The sequence below is a fragment of the Rhinopithecus roxellana genome, chromosome 11, assembly GCF_007565055.1.
Source record: "Rhinopithecus roxellana isolate Shanxi Qingling chromosome 11, ASM756505v1, whole genome shotgun sequence".
Lineage (NCBI taxonomy): Eukaryota > Metazoa > Chordata > Mammalia > Primates > Cercopithecidae > Rhinopithecus > Rhinopithecus roxellana.
Window position 1 is genome coordinate 82110536 of NC_044559.1, and position 14354 is coordinate 82124889.

A 14354-nucleotide genomic window follows, 5' to 3' on the forward strand; every position below is an offset into this window, starting at 1 on the left:
CCTTCAGGGTTCTTCTTCCATGGGAATCGGGGGTTTGTTAATCCTTTTGGAAAGAGTTCATTTTCCCATTAGTTTTGCCCATTTTGATTTGCTCAGTCATGGTCATTCTTCAAGACAAAATGATTACTGGCAACTCTCAGAATTCTACTGGGATCTTGAATTTTTTCTGAAACTCCAGTACATTTACATATATCAAAACTCATAAGTCTCTGTAACTTTCCCTTTAGGAGAAACCCAAGCATTCTCTTCAATTAAAAATAAAAATTCAAATACTGCCCCTGAAAAGGTAAGATTAGGGTGAGGGCAGTTTTCTTTCTGTGTGATGCTTAATTACCAAGGGGAGGTAATAAGCCCTTTCTACTGTCACCTTTTGCTCCTTGCTCCTCCCCCAGGGTGAACAGCATGAACAGTAAATAAGTTCTCATTGCTAATAGTCCCATCCATCAGCTTGCACCTGTATATGCAGGTGAGAGCTTAGGGTGGGGTGTTAGGTTGAAGAAGTGATCCTTCTCTTTCTCTGAGGGCTTTCATTGCCTTTCATGTTTAAGTGGGTGGAAGGTTGTCCGTCCTGTAGGAATCGTTTTGAGCTTGCTTCTTTCTTTTTTTTTTTTTTTTTTTTTTGAGACGGAGTCTTGCTCTGTCGCCCAGGCTGGAGTGCAGTGGCCGGATCTCAGCTCACTGCAAGCTCCGCCTCCCGGGTTGACGCCATTCTCCTGCCTCAGCCTCCCCAGTAGCTGGGACTACAGGTGCCCGCCACCTCGCCCTGCTAGTTTTTTGTATTTTTTAGTAGAGACGGGGTTTCTTTTTTTTTTTTTTTTTTTTTTTTTTTTTTAGACGGAGTCTCGCTCTGTCGCCCAGGCTGGAGTGCAGTGGCCGGATCTCAGCTCACTGCAAGCTCCGCCTCCCGGGTTTACGCCATTCTCCCTCCCAGTAGCTGGGACTACAGGCGCCCGCCACCTCACCCGGCTAGTTTTTTGTTTTTTTAGTAGAGACGGGGTTTCACCATGTTAGCCAGGATGGTCTCGATCTTCTGACCTCGTGATCCGCCCGTCTCGGCCTCCCAAAGCGCTGGGATTACAGGCTTGAGCCACCGCGCCCGGCCGAGCTTGCTTCTTTCTTTGTTCTTCTCCATTCTCCTGAGATGGGCCAGGGAAGAGATGACTGAGAGCAGCCTCTTAATGAAGAAGAGAATCATTCTAATTCTTCAAACTCTATTCCCAGCCTAAGAAACAAGACATTTTTTCTTTGAAGATGTTTAAAGCCTTTCCTATAGTGATTGCAGGTTGTTGTGGGGAGAAGCAATAGTGTGTACAAGTAACATCTTCTAGGCTGCAAAATATTGCATGTGGCAGAACAGGGATGTTCTTTGTCTTTCTTTATTGGCTCTTTCACTGTGACTTTTCTTTTTATTTTTTTGAGACCGGGTCTTGTTGTTGCTCAGGGTAGAGTGCAGTGGCGCAGTCCTGGCTCACTACAACCTCCACCTCCCGTGTTCAAGTGATTCTCCTGCCTCAGTCTCCCGAGTAGCTGGAATTACAGGCATCTGCCACCACACCCGGCTAATTTTTGTATTTTTAGTAGAGATGGGGTTTCACCGTGTTGGCCACGCTGGTCTCGAACTCCTGACCTCAAGTGGTCTGCCCATGTCAGCATCCCAAAATGTTGGGATTACAGGTGTGAGCCACTGCGTCTGGCCCCTGTGACTTTTTTAAATTTTTATTTTTGACAGAGTCTCGCTCTGTTACCCAGGCTGGGGTACAGTGGTGCAATGTTGGCTCACAGCAACATCTGCCACTCAGGTTCAAGCAATTCTCCTACCTCAGCCTCCCAAGTAGATGGAATTACAGGCATGTGCCACCACGCCCGGCTGATTTTTGTATTTTTAGTAGAGATGGGTTTTCATCATGTTGGCCAGGGCTGGTCTCGAACTCCTGACCTCAAGTGATCTGCCCGTGTCAGCTCCGGAAAGTGCTGGGATTACAGGTGTGAGCCACAGTGCCCAGGCCCTGTGATTTTTAACTCAGGTTTTAGTCAATGGTGTAGGAAAAAACCAAACCATTTTAACAAACAGCAAGTGCCTGGTCTGAGCTAGGTGGGCTTGTGTTGGCTGCTGGGGGAACAGTGGCAAACAACACAAACTCAAATTTGACTTTGCATAGCTTATGTCTATTAGGGAAATAGATGTTAAAAGTAATTCATGGGAGGTTAGGTACAATTTAGGATAAGAGGAAGATTTTGAAAGTGAGTGATCCTCGACCTCTGTGAACCATACATGGTATTCAGAAATACTTTTAAAAATCTAAAGTACAAAAACATCAAAAGGTTGATGCAGCAATGCAGATGAGAAGGAATCCAGGTGGGAGCTGGGGTTGATCACCGGTTCTAATCTTCCTAAATTAACACGATGTAAGAACACATGTTGGGATCAGGGAGAAATCACCATGGCAATGTGTGATGCCAAAGGATGTGCCATGCTGCTCTCCTGAAAGAGAAGTGCTTAATACTACAGGTGCTTTGAGAGTTCTCCTTGAAAACATGCCTACTTAGAAATTGAATGTGTTTAGGAGTTCCCGTACTTCAAATGGGCAAGGTAGTTCGGTGCCGTTATTCTATCATAACCCAGCCAACGGTGAGGTGAAACAATTTTGTTTCTTTTTTTAAAAAGACGTCATGCCTTATAGAACTTTACAATGGGAAGAGATCTCAGAGACGATCTGTTTCCATTTCTCTCTGGGTGCATCCAACTCTGCTATGCTGTTTCCCTCCACAAACTGTGCTTGACAATAATATTTCTAATACAAATAATAACTGTAGCTAACATGTAAATAGTGCTTTATGTGCCAGGCACTGGGCTGAGCATCTTACATGCCTTATCTTAGCAAATATGCACAAGAAGTCTCTTTTTTTATCTTTGTGTTGTAGATAAAGTGTCAGTTGCACAGAGTTTCATACCCGTAGGGAAGTGATAGGTGGGCATATGTCTGATTCCAGAGTCTGAGTCACATGACTACCCTGATGTGTTCTCTCATCTAATTAATTAATTTTAGTTTTTCTGTTAAACGATTTCAACAAACGTGATGGGAATTTAACAGAGAGGGGGCAACATAGGAATCAAGCTCAGCAGGGTTATAAAACAACTGAGCCCAAAAGGTTGGTTCCAAATTCACCAATAAAAAGGATGGGGCTGGGCACGGTGGCTCATGCCTGTAATCGCAGCACTTTGGGAGGCTGAGGCGGGCAGATCACCTGAGGTCAGTAGTTTGAGACCAGCCTGGCCAACATGGCAAAACCCTGTCTCTACTAAAATACAAAAATTAGCCAGGTGTGGTGGCATGTGCCTGTAATCCCAGCTACTTGGGAGGCTGAGACACGAGAATCACTTGAACCCAGGAGGCAGAGGTTTGCAGTGAGCCGAGATAGCACCACTGCACTCCAGCCTGGGCAGTAGAGTGAGACTCCGTCTCAAAAAAAAAAAAGGATGAAACGTGATGGTCTCACCAGGCACCTCCTGCACTGGCTCCCAGAATGGAGTCTTTAAATTTAGCCATAGCTGTAAACGTGTCATTTTACCCCTGGCTGATGAAAGGTTGAGAAAGGGAAAGCAGGCTCTCAGAACAGTTCCTGGAAAAGGAAACAAAAGGGGTCAGAATCACCAATGTCTGCAAGAGGCTTGGGAGTTGTGTGAGAGAGACCTTTAGGTGGATCTCCTGTTACATTCCGAGAGGAGGAATCAGGAAGGAACATAATACAGTAGTAACAACATGACTAGCTTGTCTTCATTAAGGAGTTTTAAAGATACGAAATTGTCCTTGTCTTTCAATTGCATTTGAATCTCTGGAAGAGATAATCATGCTGGTATGGCTCGTCTCGGTGTGTAATCGGAAAGCAGTCCTGCTGGAGGTCAGTGAAAGAGCTGTTATGGAGTGAGATGTGTCACCTGACTCATCTACGGTCACACATTGAAGCCCTAACCTCTAGTACCCTAAGATGTGTCTATTTGGACATAGTGTATTTACAGAGGTAATTAAATTAAATGAGATTATTAGGGTGGACTCTAATCCAAAATGACTGTGTCCTTATGAGAACAGGACATGTGGGCACAGACACCTCCAGAGGGAAGACAGCAGGAAGATACAGGGAGAAGACAGACATCCACAAGCCAATGAGAGGTGCTTCTGAAGGAACCCACCCTGTTGACACCTTCATCTTGGACTTCCAGCCTCCACAATTGTGAGACTATAAACGTCAGCTGTTTAAGCCACCCAGTCTGTGGCAGTTTGTTAGGGCAGCCTTGGCCAATTAATACAGGTGCCAATTCTCAGCTTTTTTTCCCTTGAATCCTTATTCATGTTTGTTAATCTGCAGCTGAGCTGTCTAATACAGTAGCCATCAATTACACTATGTAAATTTAAGTTAATTAGCATTAAGTAAAATTAGAAATTCAGTTGCACTAGTTATATGGAATAGACTCAGTAGCCCCATGTGGCTAGTGGCTACTCCACTGGACAGCACAGATTTAGAACATTCCCATCTTCACAGAAAGTACTATTGGATGATGTTACTTAAGGTTAGATTTGATTTACTCTCACAGTGAAACTCAAAGAGGAAGAAGATGCAGAGGCTAGAACCAAATTGAATATGGAGTAAAATTTTAAGACATGGACTGGGAGGGTTATGTGCTAGGTATAGTTTAGCTTACTCCCACAATGAATTGCAAGAAGAGGAGAGAGAGAGAGAGAGAGAGGGAGAGAGAGAGAATATGTGCATGTGTGTGTGTCTGTGTGTGTGTATGTGTATAAGGGGGATATTCCTTTGTCACATGTTACCTTCAAGTAAACTTTTTAAAATTGTTTTTTAGAAACAGGGTCTTGCTCTGTCGCCCAGGCCAGAGTTCAGTGGTGCAGTCAGAGCTCCCTGCAGCCTTGAACTCTTGGGCTCAAGTGATCCTCCCACCTCAGCTGCCCGAGTCACAGGGACCACAAGCATGTGCCACAGTGCCTGATTTGAACTTTCTTTTTTTCTTTTTTTTTTTTTTTTGAGACGGAGCGTCGCTTCTGTCGCCCAGGCTGCAGTGCAGTGGCGCGATCTCGGCTCACTGCAACCTCCGCCTCCTGGGTTCACGCCATTCTCCTGCCTCAGTCTCCCGAGTAGCCGAGACTACAGGCGCCGCCACCTCACCCGGCTAATTTTTTGTATTTTTAGTAGAGACGGGGTTTCGTCGTGTTAGCCAGGATGGTCTCGATCTCCTGACCTTGTGATCCACCCACCTCGGCCTCCCAAAGTGCTGAGATTACAGGCATGAGCCACCGTGCCTGGCCTGAACTGACTTTCTAAGCCTCCATGTCTCTCACTCCTGTTCCTGATTCTCCATCCTCAAGGTCCTAATTAAATGCTTAGTGTGATTCATTATTTCAGGCGAGTCAATTCCTGCAAATATATTGCAAGGATTTCAACTACATCCCTTAAGCACGCCACTAAATCCTAAATTCTAACAGCAGGGGAACAGCTGAACCTCCATTTTAAATGAAGAGTGAAAACATGGATTTGAAAGGGTCAGTGAATTCCCACACAGTGGTTTCCTGGGATAACGCATGTGTGTTCACACTCTTATGTGAATTATGAGTCAGGAAGGCAGAAATATTAACCAAATTAGAACCAAATTTGAAGAGGGGATAGAGGGGAAGGAGAGAGTTTCAGGTGGGAATTGTACTGGTGGATTAATTATCTCAGAAAACTCATAACATTTAAGTGAATTTCCTGAAGACTGAAGAAACAGGAACTTCTCTGTGAGTTCCCAGAAAGGGATTTGACTCAACCTGAGGCTAATATGTGAAGAGTACCCATCTATTACTAAAAATATGCAATAAATTTAACAATTCAAGAGGAACAAGAGAGGCCCATGAAAAATGAACACAAGGAATTAACATAAAGCAGTAGGCATGGCTTCCCCCTGATTCGTTAAGTGACCAGGTTGTCTTCTTCCTTAAGAAGAATTTTACCTAGTGGCAGGTTACTGCAATATATAGGTTGGACACGGCTTATGTGGAAGTGGGAATGTGTGGAGGGATTTCAGAAGGGAAGGAGTTCCACTCACTCACAGGATGGGCTCAGCCTACTCTGCGTGGGTATGCAATAGAAGGAGTTCTCAGTGTGTTCAGACTGTCCCTCCTGAGATCTTTCTAGCCTTTCCTAATCAGCACCTAATGGCATAGGCCATTGGTTCTAAAATAGCAGTGTGTTGCTAAACGTTTAATAACCAGTTCTTGGGGGCAGAAGGACAAAAAGCCTTGATTTGTAGCATTTGCCAATTTCCATGGTGTGCATATTCTCACCCTGGCTGACTTCAACTGCTAACATGAGATCACTGAACACAGAGCTGGGAAGCATATTCCAGAGCCAACTCTCTAGTACTGAGTGTCTTGAAATTTGATTCGGTTCTGACACTGACTTCCTGGAGTTCATGCAAACCCCACGTGTTGAGGGCAAAGTTCTTCACAAGGTTCTTCACAAAGTTCTTCACTTCACTTCACAAGTGCCCCACTTCAGAAGGCAGATGTACATTTCAGCCATCTCCAAACCACTTGCATTTCTGCTCAGCTGACTACAAATGTGGAACTTTTCATTCCTTCCCAGGTGTGATAATTTATGAGAATGACCTGCATAACTGAGGAAAGCTCTGTACTGATGACCGCTGTTTTATTATGGAGAGCACAAATGAACAGCCAGGTAAACAGGTACAAAGCCCAAAGTCAAGGACGATCCCAAGCGCTGAAGCTTCTGCTCCCATGCAGTTGAAGTGTGCTGCTCTCCCTAGATATATGTTCACCCGTCAGAAAGCCCCCCTGGTCTTTGGTATCCAGAGTTTTCATATGGGGTGTCATTACATAGGCATGACTGATTACATCATTAGCCATTTGATGAAATGCAATTTCCAGTTCCTCTCCCCTCACCAGAAGTCATAGGTTTGGCTGAAAGTTCCAACCCTCCAATCACATTTGAGGTCTTTCTGGTTTGCCCTCACAACTCCCCTACCCCCCAACTGCCCCCTTGCCTCCCAACCGTGTAAGAACCCACCAGGAGTTGCCTCGTTAGCATAAACTCAGGTATGGTCTAAAGGGGCTTATTATGAATAACAAAAGACTTGCCTGTCACTCAGGAAATTCCAATTGTTTTTGAAGCTGTGTGTCAGGAACCAGGTATCCTTATTCTACCCCTGAAGGAGTGCACATTATTTGCCCTCGGGAGCTGGTGTTAGTTGGCTCCAGCATGTCCACTTGACTTTGGATTCTCCTGGTAACGTTTCAAAAACACTGATTTCTGGGTCTCACCCTCAGAGGGTGATTAACTGCCTTAATTAGTATGGGGTGCAACCTGGGCATCAGAGTTTTAAAGGCTTGCAGAATATTCCAGTGTGCAGCAAATGTACAGATCTGCACTGCCCTGCCCTTCCCTAGAGCCAAGAAGATGGGCCTCTTTCTACAGTCCCTAGGGTATAAACCCAAAAGATGGAGAAACGGAATTAACCTTTTTGGTCTTCTGGGAGATAAGGCAGAGTTTAGTGGGATACCTCCAGCACTATTTGGGAACAGCCATGCTCTTCCCCCTATTGCTGTTTCAAGGAGACCAGGCTTGGGCTGTTTACATAATTCTTTTAGTTAGGTATCTGCATGGTTCCTTCTTCCAGGTTCTTCAAGTCTCTACGTATGTGTCACTTATCAATATAACCTCCCTGGTCACCCTCATATATCTCCACCACATTTGTTACCATGTGGCATATTTCTCTCTCACACAGTTTCTCTCTCTCTCTCTCTCTCTCTCTCTCTCTCTCTTTAAATAGAAAGTGCCTGGAGTATGAATAGCTGTGTTTACCAGGGCCTGAGAGAGTAGTGTTATTGCTGTCATTATCATTTGTATCCTGAAGAATAAGAACCTAGGCTTCCTGGGAGTCGGTTAGGATCTGATTGACGTGAGACTTCTGAGTTTGTCATTCTAAGTCAGTGGAGCCAATTAAGTCAATAAAGTCAATTCTCAGGAGGCTTACAGCATTTTTCAAAAGTATGTTACATTCTACAAGACTTCTGCTGGCTTAGTGGGAAGGATACTGTTTTGGGAACGTGATACTAGAAGAGAATTCCTCAGGCGCCATTTGTGTGTTCCCCTTTAATCCTTCTCTGGGAAGAGAGAGAAAGGTATGTGGAACTGTTTAATTAATTGAGCTAGAAGTTCAAAATTCTTCATCCTAATTAGGAACTCTGAAAACTAGAAGAGTTTAAAGATTGATAATGCATCTCTCTGAGAAGATAATCAGTTATTGTATTTGCCCATTACTGTTGCTATAACAGAATATCACAGACTGGGTAATTTATAAAGAAAATAAATGTATTTCTTTCAGTTCTGAAGGCTGGGAAGTCCAAGGTCAGGCAGCACATTCTGGTGAGGGTTTCAGGCTGCATCATAACATGGCAGAAGGCATCACAGGGCAATAGGGCATGCAGGAGAGGGAGCAAAACTGGCTTTTATAACAGACAACAGACTCACTCTGGTGACAACGAACCCAGTCCTGTGATAACCTATTAATCCATGAATAGATTAATCTATTAACTACCTCTTAAAGGCCCTGCCTCTTAATACTATTACATTGGGCATTAAGTTTCAGAGGGGACAAACATTCAAACTGTAGCCATTATGCTTTCCAAATAATGATCCAGGGATGATTCTGAAAATTCTACTGCAGATCTGTTGTTACCATTCATTCATCCATCTATTCATTCATGAATGCCTGTGTCTATTCAACCAAGGCTTAAAGATGACCTAAAAAGACTTTGCCCTCTACTAAGCACTGATGAGTGGGACTGTGCATTCATGGAGCTTACCATCTAGAAGAGAGCTAGACAAGTAAAGACTTGAAGTATTTAATTAAAAATTTAATTATGCACAAAGAAGAAAGGTGGGGTTTTGTAGGATTGCAATTAAGCGACATAACCTAACCTTGGGTTAGGGAAGTTTTGCTGAAAAAGTGACATAGTAAGCTGAAATTTAAAAGATGAGTGGAAGTTGGCATTGATTATGGTCTTCTAAAAATTGTGAAGCTTGATTCTCTAGCTGATGGATAAAAATGTATGTTGTGCATAATAGCACAAAAATTTAAGCATGCCCACTGCAGAAGGGACAAAGAATGCATTTTATTATATTTGTCATTCTGCAAAGCCACAAGAAAAGAATTGAGTTGAGTAATATTTACCCACTGAACAGATACAGTCATCCTTCAGTATCAGTGGAGAATTGGTTCCAGGACTCCTGTGAACACTAAAATCTGTGGTTGCTCAAATCCCTGAAATAAAATTTTGTGTAGAAAATGCATATAATCAAGCCGGGCGCGGTGGCTCAAGCCTGTAATCCCAGCACTTTGGGAGGCCGAGACGGGCGGATCACGAGGTCAGGAGATCGAGACCATCCTGGCTAACACGGTGAAACCCCGTCTCTACTAAAAATACAAAAAATTAGCCGGGCGAGGTGGCGGGCGCCTGTGGTCCCAGCTACTCAGGAGGCTGAGGCGGGAGAATGGCGTGAACCCGGGAGGCGGAGGTTGCAGTGAGCTGAGATCCGGCCACTGCACTCCAGCCTGGGTGACACAGCAAGACTCCGTCTCAAAAAAAAAAAAAAAAAAAAAAAAAGAAAATGCATATAATCTATGCACATCCTCCTGCACATTTTAAATCATCTCTAGGTTACTTATAGTATCTGATACAATGTAAATACTATAGATATGTTGTTATACTGTATTTTGTTTGTATTATTGTTTTATTGTTGTTTTTTACTGTTTTGGAGGTTTTGAATATTTTCCATCCACAGTTGGTTGAATCCATGAATGTGGAACCCATGGACACTGAGGGTCAGCTGAACACACAGATGACCCCTGACTAATAATGGTTCAACTTAGATTTTTTGACTTTATGATGGTATGAAAAAGACCATTCAGTAGAAAACATATTTAAAACTTTGAATTTTGGTCTTTTTTCAGGGTAGTGATATGTAGCTGTAGCACTGTGCGTTCTCTCAATGCTGAGCTGCAGCTCCCAGTCAACCACTGGATCATGAGGGTAAAATACTGATACTTGACATCTTCTTAAAGAACATCATGCCTGCTAAACCATCCAGTGTGGATGCCCCAGTGCCTTCCATGAGCCATTCTCAAGCCTCATTAGAAAAGAGAGATTGGCAACCCTGTAGCTGCAGTATCCCATCATCCTGCATCTTAGTTCAATGCTTCAAACATTCTTCAGGCCAAGTGTGCTTTCAGCTGTGTATGTTAATGGTGAGTACCCAGGTGATCATTTTGTTTTTCAGTTTTGCTACAGTGTTTAATAAATAACATGAAATATTCAATGCTTTATTATAAAAATAGGCATTATGTTGGATGATTTTGCTGAACTGTAGGCTAATGTAAATGTTCCAAGCACATTTAAGGTAAGTTAGGTTAAGCTATGATATTTGATAGGGTAGACATATTAAGTACATTTTCAAGTGATGATATTTTCAACTTCAGATGGGTTTATTGGGACATAGCCTTTCTTTGTCCATTTGTATTGCTATAAAGTAATATCTGATGCTGGGCAATTTATAAAGAATAGAAGTTTATTTTGGCTCATGGCTCTGCAGGATGTACAGGAAGCATGGCACCAGCATCTGCTCCTGGTGAAGCCTCAGGAAGCTTCCAATCATAGCAGAAGGTAAACAGGGAGCCAGCCTATCACATGGTTAGAGAGGGAGCCAGAGAGGGAAGAGGAGGTGCCAGGCTCTTTATAACAATCAGCTCTCACATTAACTAACACAGTAAGAACTTACTCATTAGCATGAGGATGGCACCATGAGGGATCCACCTCCATGTCAGAAACCTTTCTTACCAGGTCCCACTTCCAATGCTGGGAGTCACATTTCAACATGAGATTTGGACAGGACAGACGATCCAAACCATCTCGAAGTCCCATGGTGAATGGAGGAGCATCTGAACTGAGACTTGCTATGGAATTCAAATAAAGAGATTGCCACATTTTTACCTGAAAGAGGTATTAAAAAAGAAATGTTACTGGCAATTTTGATTTTTTTTTTAAATTGCATGGCTGTTTTTATTAACTTTAATTGATAGTTCAGCAGTAGTTTCTTTGTTGATACAAATTTAGGATATAGTGTGGCTCTCAAATTTTGGGAAAAAACACTTAAGAAAAAGCAACATAGCCATGAGAAAGGAAAAGACAATTTTCTCTCGGTAACCTCAGACACAGACGAGGTGTGGTAAAGGGTACTAAATGGGCTCGAAAGTTTCACAGTTCAATAGAGTTTCACCTAATAAAGCATGATTTGATCTGAACACTACGGGGGCTGGGGTAGGGAAGAGCATTAGGAAGACCCAGCATAAGAGTCACGAGAAAGACTCTTCAGTGTGAAGAGCCTGAGGGTGCAAAGTACACTTTTTTTTTTTTTTTTTTTTTTTGAGACGGAGTCTCGCTCTGTCGCCCAGGCTGGAGTGCAGTGGCCGGATCTCAGCTCACTGCAAGCTCCGCCTCCTGGGTTCACGCCATTCTCCTGCCTCAGCCTCCCTAGTAGCTGGGACTACAGGCGCCCGCCAAGTCGCCCGTCTAGTTTTTTTGTATTTTTTTTAGTAGAGACGGGGTTTCACCGTGTTAGCCAGGATGGTCTTGATCTCCTGACCTCGTGATCCACCCGTCTCGGCCTCCCAAAGTGCTGGGATTACAGGCTTGAGCCACCGCGCCCGGCGCAAAGTACACTTTTGTAGCAATGGTCAGTGCATGGCTATGGCTATTACAAATCTATTTTAATGTTCATAGATTCTGCATTTTTTAAAAAAAGAAACGTAATAAAAAAAGAGAAAAATATGCTGTGTTGCTCAGGCACAAGTGAACAAAGATTCAGATCAGCAATTAATCTAAGTAGGCTGACACACGGCAGGTGAGATTTAACGCGGACAGTTTCTACCTTGCATACTATGGTTGCAAGGGAGTGGACAAGAGGAAACATGGAGCAAGCACTTCATGGATGAAAGGGGATGCAGTCAGAGTTTATAAAAGGGGTCCTGGAGCCATGGAGCTATCTTCTGTAAAAGTGCTTCACGGCTGGGCGCGGTGTCTCATGCCTATAATCCCAACACTTTGAGAGGCCGAGGCGGGTGGATCACGAGGTCAAGAGATCAAGACCATCCTGGCCAACATGGTGAAACCCCGTCTGTGCTAAAAATACAAAAATTAGCCGGGTGTGGTGGCACGCGTCTGTAGTCCCCAGCTACTCAGGAGGCTGAGGCAGGAGAATCACTTGAACCCAGGAGGCGGAGGTTGCAGGGAGCCGAGATTGCGACGCTGCACTCCAGCCTGGTGACAGAGCCAGACTCCATCTGGGAAAAAAAAAAAAAAAAAAAAAAAAAAATTCAAAATGGAGAAAACACTGGGATAGCTGAGGAATGCCTGAGAGAGAACTATTGTTTCTAAACATTAGCAAAGAGAAAAATATTGAGTTTAGAGTATAAGCATCTGTAGGAATAAATGCAATGGCATCATTCAATTTTAGGAACTCTGAAGATATTTGACCAATTTCTGATTTTTTTTTTTTTTTTTTTGAGACGGAGTCTCGCTCTGTCGCCCAGGCTGGGGTGCAATGGCGCAATCTCACCTCACTGCAACCTCCACTTTCCGGGTTCAAGCAATTCACCTGCCTCAGGCTTCAGAGTAGCTGGGATTACAGGCATGCACCACCACACCCAGCGAATTGTTGTTGTTGTTGTTGTTGTATTTTTAGTAGAGATGGGGTTTCACCATGTTGGAAAGGCTGGTGTTGAACTCCTCACCTCAGGTGACCCACCCACCTCGGCCTCCAAAGTGCTAACATTACAAGCGTGAGCCACCATGCCCAGCGCAATTTGATTTTATAAGCAAAGTTGTATCTAGTTCTAAATTATTCCAGACGAATGGATATTTACCATATCCTTGCATGCCAGCATGTAAAATGTGCTTAGTGAGACAGAAAGTGGTTAAGAATTCTTCCAACCTTGATGCAAAGATGGTGAGGAGAGAGTTAAGAATAACTAACATTTATATGGGACTTAACATGTGCCAGGCATGGTTTTGAGTGTTTTATGTTAATTTACTTACACCATATTCTTTTTTTTTAAAAGACAGGGTCTCACTCTGTTGCCCAAGCTAGAGTGCAATGGCTTGATCATGGCTCCCTGCAGCCTTGACCTTTAGGGCTCAAGCAATCCTCCTGTCTCAGCCTCCCATGTAGCTGGGACCACAGGCATGTACCACCACACCTGGTTAATTTTTAAATTTTTTTTGTAGAGACAAGGTCTCACTTTGTTGTCCAGGCTGGTCTTGAACTCCTGAGCTCAAGCAGCCCTCCCATCTCAGCCTCCTAAAGTGCTGGGATTACAGGTGTGAGCCACTGCACAGCCACCACCTTCTAATATTAAAAGGGATGGATTGCGATTTTCCCTATTTTACGTTTGCCCAAACTGATAAATTAGAAGGCTATCTTTTCCTCAAGGTCACAGAGCCTAGTGGCAGAGCTAGGATAAACCTGAGCAATCTGGCTCGAGTTTAATTCTCTGTTGTTGTTGTTGTTGCTGTTGTTGTTGTTGTTGTCGTCGTCGTCGAGATGGAGTCTCGCTCTTGTTGCCCAGGCGGGGGTGCCGTGGCATGATCTTGGCTCACTGCAACCTCCACCTCCCAGGTTCAAGCGATTCTCATGGCTCAGCTTCCCAAGTAGCTGGGACTATAGGCACCCGCCACCACGCTCGGCTAATTTTTTGTGTTTTTAGTAGAGACGAGTTTTCACCATGTTGGCCAGGCTGGTCTCAAACTCCCGGCCTCAGGTGATCTGCCCCCCTTGGCCCCTAAGGTGCTGGGATTACAGGTGTGAACTACCACACCCCACCCAGGTCCAATTCTTAACCATCATGCCATGTTGTCTCCTTCTGTTATAGCAGAGCCCCTTCTCCCACATTGGTAACATTTTCCTCAGAATATCAATGGACAGGTCTATCTGAACAGTGACTCAAGTACAAAAACTGGAGCTTCTTCCACACTTTAACATAATACAGTGCCAGTGAAAATAGGTATCTATTCCTGTACCCTTATGTATCTCACATGTCTTTATAGAATTGGGTTGACAACTTGGAACCATTCTAAATTCTGAACATTCTAGAACATTCCAATTCTACATTATGTGTCATCCAGCAGATGAGGAAAGAAAATAAAAAGCTTTAGGATGATAAATTCCTTTATTATCTTGTCCCTTCACTTCTATCTTCTGACCTAACTTCTAGGAACAATTTTCCTTTTATA

At 43.7% G+C, this 14354-nt stretch overlaps 1 long non-coding RNA gene across 1 annotated transcript; it reads left to right on the forward strand.

Moving 5' to 3' along the window:
- The first annotated feature begins 6621 nt into the window (after positions 1-6621).
- Positions 6622-11054, forward strand: LOC115900467. Its single transcript, XR_004060147.1, has 3 exons — positions 6622-6726; positions 10022-10315; positions 10908-11054. It is a non-coding gene; the product is annotated as an uncharacterized LOC115900467 (long non-coding RNA).
- The last annotated feature ends 3300 nt before the right edge of the window (positions 11055-14354 follow it).